The 8,143-nt window shown below is 35.8% G+C and overlaps 1 long non-coding RNA gene and 1 pseudogene across 1 annotated transcript; both read right to left on the reverse strand.

Annotated features, from left to right (window-relative positions):
- Positions 1-1,282: 1,282 nt before the first annotated feature.
- On the reverse strand, positions 1,283-2,178 carry LOC149213698 (uncharacterized; annotated as a pseudogene).
- Positions 2,179-3,183: 1,005 nt separating this feature from the next.
- LOC149213699 (uncharacterized) lies at positions 3,184-4,069 on the reverse strand. Its single transcript, XR_016250833.1, has 2 exons — positions 3,720-4,069; positions 3,184-3,638 (listed from the first exon to the last, which is right to left on the reverse strand). It is a non-coding gene; the product is annotated as an uncharacterized LOC149213699 (long non-coding RNA).
- Positions 4,070-8,143: the final 4,074 nt, after the last annotated feature.

Here is an 8,143-nt window from a genome sequence, read left to right on the forward strand (position 1 = left end):
TTTAAAAATGCATTTCATGCCCTATTAAGAGGTCCATATCAATTACCATTAACCTTGCTCGGCCATTTTTATATGAAAGTATAGTCTCTTAAACATTATTGAAACCTCCTCATTGGAAATTGCTCCTTTATCCTTACCGGGTAATCATGTAATGTAACCAAAATAATACGCTGCAATGTTTTGGCATCCGTTTAATAAACGTGATATTTCATTTTAGGAGTTAAATAAAAAATAAAAAATAAAAAATAAAAATTTTATTTTAAATTTAGTCGATGTTTTGGCATGAGCGTAATAAATGTGATATTTTAATTTAGGAATTAAATGAAGAGTTTAAAATAAATATTCTATTTTAGATTTAATCTTTTTAGTTTAGATTTAGTCTCTTGATAGTAAGTCTTTTGATCGTAAAAGATAAAATATGGAAATTATCCTGGGCGCATGGCACGTGATATATGCATTTCATTAGGATATTAGCTATTTATTAATTTATCATTTGATCATAAATAAATTAAATTACAGTTTATAATGTATTTTTTTTAGGATCTTGAAGATTTTGATTTACCTTACACGATACCAATAAGTGTGGTTCATCTTCAAAACACGATGTCATATATCTACTATCGAATGTTATCAATCACCTATGATGGATTCAGATAGATTGGATTCTTTCTACTGGACGCCACCAACCCTCCTATGCAGTGAATCCACCGACCCTCCAATGCAGGTTTCATTCAAAGTTGTTGTATGCATTTCCCTGAACATGTACAACGACCCAAAATCTCATTTGCACCATCCATACCAACCTTGGTTAACAGTGTTCAAATTGAACACGTCGTGGCCCGTCAAAAGGCCTTTGGCACGTTAGAGAAGTGTCAAGGAGAAATGTCAATTTTGATTTCTAGGAGTTTAAAAATATATATATATATATATATAATTCCCTACTAAGAGCTGCTGGTCTCCGTATAAACTGCAGGATATCTATTATCCTGGCTGGAAGCTTGGACTAGTGGAGAATGGACCCCGGGAGTCTGGACCCCTTGCAACTGCCTTGTTCAACTTGACGTATAGAAATGTGCAGGAAGTTGTTGCAGCGTAATTGAGGTTGTTGCCAGCAGTCATAAAATAAGTTTTTAATGCCATGATACTAACGATGAAGCTACAGTTGATATGAGATAATTCAATTAATGTCACATAGGTATACTACAATACCAGTACTAAAATGAAAAGAAACAAATTCATTCTCACTCACTTTTAAAACAGAGAAAACCGGTGATCGAAACCACTACGACTCGGCCTTGAGGAATACCATTTCCCTGTGGTTGGAATTATCCAGAGGCTCGTAACCGCCATGCCTCCTGAGTCCTCACACCCAAAACCCTAGCGAACAGACTGCAGACGGTCAAAACGATGATCACGACAATGATGACATGGACAACGAAGAGAAGATGGAGAACTAGAAGCCCGAAGGAGCACAACTTATACTCATCGAGATCGCACTGAGTTGAACCGTCGGCCTTGCCAGGCACGTCCAGGAGGCAGGGGAAACCTTGGGGAACGTAGCTCTCGACATGAAGTGAGAGCCTCGACTGAAGAAACCACAACCCCTGAAGACATAGAGCTGAGGACAGTGCTATGTCTGCTACGAATTCCTTCGGCCGCAAGGCGAAGATGATTGCCGAGGTGCAACAGAGGGTGGTTGTGCCTCTCAGGCTCCCAACAATGATTAGCACTTGCCCTCAATGTTCGATGTCAGCGACGCGTCCACCCTAAGCATCGCCCATGGATTCCAAACCCGAAACCGGCCATCAAAAACAGCGTCTCGCTGGGAATTGGCAGGTGATACCCACCATTTCTCTCGCTCACCAACACCACCAAGACCACGATCAAGAAGACGCAGAGCACGACCGCGAACTGCATCGACAAGAGGCGGTGCACTGGTATGGTGCCCTTTATGAGTGGATTGAAGTCTGACGAGATCGCAAGATTGTATGAGATGGCTAACAGGATGCCCACCAGTTTCATGTAGAGTACCAGGTGCTTACAGCATCTTTAGGACAGGTAAGGCCATGGCTTTGTTGTGTATTCTCTGGCGGTTTTGAGGTGGGCATTGAAGGAGCATATGAGCTGCCATAACCCCAAACAGAAGATGAACAGGGAGCCCACTGTGTGGATCATAATGCTGGCACTGATGAGTGAAACACCTGCCTAGAATTTTCCCTGCCACTAATTTTCCTAAATTCCTATAGTCTCCATTCATTGTGAAACACCCTACCCTTTGTTTAAACGCGGGGTCAATCAAAACTTCATTGGGACCCAAAAGGGCTCTATCTGCAAGCTAAATCTTATCATTACATTGATTTTACCATAATTTGTTGCCAAATTTCACTGTCTGGAGCCATTTTTCTATGTAGTTATTCCTCAATAAAACGAATCTCAGAATTCCAACGATCACAGGTATTTCTCGGCACTGCAACTTTCAATATTTGAAGTGTTGTTTAATATTTACGGAGTTAAATCTAAAATTTGTGATAGCACTTGCTTCAAGTAAGTAACCGTGTATAAGTGGACCACAAAATCTTAAGGCTCTGTTTCCATGGATAGAAATCATGAAGAAAAGAAATTAGAGGAAATACGTAATTGTTGGGCTGCTTTTGGATAGAAATAATTAAATTAGAAGTTATTATAATGTTGGGTTTCTTTTGATATACATTACTTATATGTAAATTTTTTGGATTCGATTCTTACTCATAGGACATGTCACTATAAAACTTATAAAAAATTCCCATTAATTTACTGTTCAGATACAAGCCAATCGACATCAAACTTTATTCCAGAGATACAAATTAGAACACAGACTTTTGAAAACGAAGGCCATTTCCATTAATAATCTTTCTTTCTCCTCGAAACCTTAGGTACGTGGACTAATATGGCTAATCAGCTTCTTTTTAAACAATCTGCTCACATGAATTACTAGTTCAAATTCAGATGCAATGGTTGTTGAGCCTCCTTTCGGTTTTTTGTATTGTTATGTTTGTGAGTTTTTTCTCTTATATGTCACTTCTTGCATATACATATCCCTTTGATTGGATCTAGTTGTTCCATTTTAATAATCTCATTTCTGTCTTATCCCTTTGATTGGATCTAGCTGTTCCATTTTAATAATCTCATTTATGTTTTTTTATCCACAAAATCTACAACAACTTTTGACCATAAACCATGGAGAGAATCCGTGTAACTATCAGTTGAAACAACACACCTCCGAGGATGAAAAACATCCTTACACCTATGGCATATAAAGTTCTTAAAAATATCTTGAAAAGTTTAAAGGCCTTCATTATTTGTTATTGAATTGCTTGATTTAATTGTTTGATGTTCCTGCTGACTAGTTAGTTTATCACTCTTGGTAGATTTTTTTCCCTCTTTGTTTTTTTGGCTGTCTTTTTCTCAGGAGAAAAAAGTCCTCTATGACTGAAAAATATAAAGATTACATCTGATAGTTCAACATATAATCAAAGATGCACAAGTTCAACCAGCAAAATACCCCTCCAAATCATTACAAAACTACTGAAAGACAGAACAATCATTGGTTCAAAGGATTACAAGAGAAAAACTACCCTATACAAAGGTTCACTATACACCTTACAAAGCAATCACCGAAGATGTGAGGATCTCCTCATCCCCATGTCTGAAAACTCTCAAATGGACGGTTCACTATACACCTTACAAAGCAATCACCGAAGATGTGAGGATCTCCTCATCCCCATGTCTGAAAACTCTCAAATGGACAGAGCCTAGATCTCTTCCACAAGCTTGTTGGGATAAACAATTTGCCTCTTCGTTGTGCTTAGATGTTATAAAAGTGTTTTTAAAAATCTGGTTTAAATGGCTTGTCCATAAAACTTTCAAACACTTGTTCTTAGTAATGCTCATGAGACTTGGATATGCTTAACGAGACATGGATATGATTAATGAACTATTTTACCTGATAATCCCCAAAAAAATAATGTCTCACTCAAATCAATAATTCTGTATCTTTTGAATGGCCTCAACCAGTCCAAAACATAAATTAAGTATCCATAGATATGGATGTCTCACTCCAAAACATAAATTAAGTATCCATAGATATGGATGTCTCCAACTCCTCCTAGAGTTGTTGCCATCAAAATGGAAACCACTTTGATCCCTGAAATTTGTTGGTTCAGCTGCATAGACCACGCTCAAATGTAATTTGATGGGTCACAAGTGTGACTATTAGACCACTGCATGGACTACGCACAAGTGTGAATGTTAAATTTCGGGTCAAACTAGTTAGTTTCTTCTTTTTATTCATGGGGAGCTGAAACTTTTCGTTAGGCACCTGATATATGCGTTGTAATGCATTATTCACTGTAGCTTTGACTTGGAAAGGAAAAAGTAAAAGGTGGGTAAACATCCCCTTCAGGATTTTTCATTTGCTATATTTAAGTGTCACTCTGCAGAAAGTGATTTTATAAACTTTTTCACTGATCCCCAAATATCGTTCACAGCTTCTTGTGTACTTTTCAAAGAGATTTTTTCATGAATCAATTCAGTTCCAGTCATCCCCATGGACTTCTTTTTCAATTTTCAGTGCCCATGAAAGCACTCTTTATCCCTTGTTTTGGAATCAACCTAAGTTTTTTTTGGCATTTTCCCATGGAAAATCCACTAGGAAAGAGTACATGAATATATAAAGTCTCTGTCTCTCCTCAGCCATTGCATGCAGTGACATTGAAATGTGCAGGATATTCTCCAAATAAGGAGCAGGATATTCTCCAAATAAGGAGATCATATTGTTGGTTTGGAAATGTAGACATGTCTTGGCTTTGAATTGTATAGGATATTTTGGAATAGAATATTCAGTAAAATTATGAGCATATAGGCGCTTCTCATATAGAAGGTTTTTTAGTTAAAATATGGGTATGTGGTGTTAAAATGGTTGATTATAAAAAAAAGTGTTTTCGCTGACTTTTAAGGCTGCAAAGATAATATAAGTGGTCCAAAATATTCTTGTAATCTTTTTACTGTAAGAATACTTAAGTCACATAAAGAAACTGACAATGCTCAAATTGATTAGATCAATTTGAGCTACAACACTACTTGCCATTTAGTTATAGGAATTTAATTTATTTAATTCAGATTGAAAATGAAATGTAAAGATAATACATTGTTGTCAATTGAAATTCATTTTTTTTAAAGCTTTTCATCATGGAAGGGCGGCATAAATATTTGTCTTTCTATTTGAAATTAAGACCAGCCCTTCAAATTTGATCACTGCTGCTTACCCCAACCCAGTGGTAGTGGACTTTTATTGAGTTTCACTGGTATTATGTGATAATGGTGATGTACAAAATCTGACATAGCATGTAAGACAAAGGATAAATGTGCAGTAATTGCAGATGGGATTATCAGTGGCATTCACAAGCTCATCTGACATAGAATGTAGGACAAAGGATGAATGTGCAGTAATTGCAGATGGGATTATCAGTGGTATTCAAAAGTTTCATTGTCGCTCTCAATTAATGTACTGGCACATTATGAGCCACCTGTCCTCTGGCTCATCTTGAGAGTGTGGACTCTCCACCTGGAAAAAACAATTATGTTCCATTTCATTTCATTGTTAAGAGGATAACGAAGATTAAAGAGGTGATATTTTTCGAAAATGATTTACAATGTGAACACATTTTATCAGAGTGGCTTGTCGATAACACGTAGGTTCGAACCCCCGCGAGGCCTTAAGCGAGCACAAAATGAAACCTCAAATGTGTCTCCAACCATACGTATTCACTAGGTAACCGGTTGTTTCCTAGTCCTTTGCACAGATCTCGCATTGGCAGGTTAATTTTGAGCTTCTTGGTTTTTATATAGGTGTTTTTGACCTTGCTTACAACCTGCTTGCAGGATGAGCACGATTGGGTTTGGCAAGAAAATAACTCCCAAGGAAGTAGAAGCATTGCTAAAGAGGTAATGGTCATTTTTCTTTTGTCTCTATCTTTGTGTTTTTGCATAGGCTCGATCTGTTGATCTCTCGGGCTCAATCTATTGATATATCGATGCACTTATGATCTAGAGCATTTATTTGTTTCCGTAAGATTTGATTTTGGGAGAAGCTCGCTTTTATGTTCGTGTTCCTGTGGCCTTGAGCAGCATTTTGAGGAGCTTTTGAATAAATTGTAAGCTACAGATTACATTCTATTAGGTTTTTGGACAAATAAAATAGTTTCAGGCAGCTGTAATCACATTATTTGTGTAACATTTTAGCCTTTGTTACTTTAAAATCCAGTTTCCTTGTTTTAAGTTATGGTTAGCGAAAATGTCTACAAGTCGTTGCCAAAATTAAATTAAAAATGTGCTTGTGTTGGAATTTACGAGTTGGTGCGTGGATCTGTACATTAATATGGGGAACAAATTTCCCTTTTCACGTCCAATTCAATATTTTGTACCTGGAGCTTACAAGGTAAACATTTTTATCCTCTAAAATGCCCCTGTAGAAAATCGACGAACATGTATTTGGGGAGTTTGCAATTTTCAAGTATCATTGCTGTTTTTATAACTCTATATCTTTGTGATCAAGTTTTGTGAATCGATAACATGACATGGAATTTAAAATCTTAATTTTGTTAATACGATCTCTTACCCTAAAAGTGTCTCATAGCTATCACTTTTGTTTAGGTTGTTATATAATTTTTGGAGATATTGTCATAGGTCACATCTTCAGAAAAGTCTGCTATGTACAATGAGGGTTTCATTCAGAGTATGCATAAAAAAAACATAGTCAGTACATTTGTAAATATGATTTTAGATATGCCAAAAATCTATTGACTTTCTTGATCTATTGTAACTTGTAAGTTGAATTTGCATAGAATAATTGTAACTTGTAAGTTGAATTTTCATATATTGTTCTGAAAGGGTAGTTGTCATCCATGGGGTAAATTACATCCAATGTCCTTCAGATGAGTGGGAGCTTTGTTGTTTGAGTCACTCGTTATAATATTACACAAAATAAGTGACCTGAGATGTGGCCTATTTAGTTCTATAAAAGATCCAAGTTGTTGGGTTCTTTGTATAGTAAAGTAAAGTTTAAAGATATTTTTTAATTATTAATAAGAAGCTTGGCTAGTAATACAAAGAATTGTCTTTTAAAAAACCACACAGCTTAAGCAGCCATGGGTGGCTTAAGTAGCAACCATACTGAGAAAAATACCCTAGATCGTACAAAAGATAGCATGGTCAACAATATTTAGACAAACACGGCTCAAAGAATCCAGGATAATCCAAAGACTATAATAAATACCCATTCACACAAATTGTTGTTGTAACATAAACCTCAACAAGAACTCAGAACATGGAGTGAGCTGGAATCAATCATTTTAATATTACACAGAATAAGCAACCCTACTTTTTAGCATACAAAAATAATTACTATAACATCGCATTGTATCCTTGGATTTAAACCATGTCCTTAAATTTAGGTACACATGCCCAAATTCTTATAGCGGTGTTTTCATAACCTTTAATTTTAGCAAATCCAGAAGAATCAGAAGAATTCGAAAGCAAATTAAAGCTGATTCAGATGCTTAACATAGACAGATTGTGGCAAAACCATTAATAGAAAAAGAGAAAAAGAAAAAGTAAACTATGGTTTGACATAGAACATCTCTATGAAAAGCACTGGGATAGAATACATTTCCATGCCAATAGGAAAACATAATTTTAAAAATAACCATAGCAACCACTAGAGAATTTCAGGCATTCACATCTTGGTTAAAAGCATAGGTTTGAATGGTAGACCAAACTTGAATATTTTAACGTGCATGTACAGAAAAGACAATACAATTAGCTGGAAAGCTCAAACTGAAATAAAGGTATGCTAAATTGAAGAGGCTTGTTAATTAAAAAAACAAAAAGTAGCCACCAAATTAACATTACATCCAAGATGCTAATTTTCTTTACATAAAACATATTTACTTAAGTCAAATATATTGGTGTTGCATTATTTACTCGAGTCAAATATAGCAGTGTTGCAACATAACAATAAAAGTACATTCCTATGGAATTGAAATAGAATTATATGATGAAATACATTGAATTAACTAATTTAAGAAAGACGGTTGCGAATCTCCCA

This window comes from Pinus tabuliformis, chromosome 1_1 (assembly GCF_031772625.1).
Source record: "Pinus tabuliformis cultivar Carrire ecotype Pingquan chromosome 1_1, CPIR1, whole genome shotgun sequence".
Lineage (NCBI taxonomy): Eukaryota > Viridiplantae > Streptophyta > Pinopsida > Pinales > Pinaceae > Pinus > Pinus tabuliformis.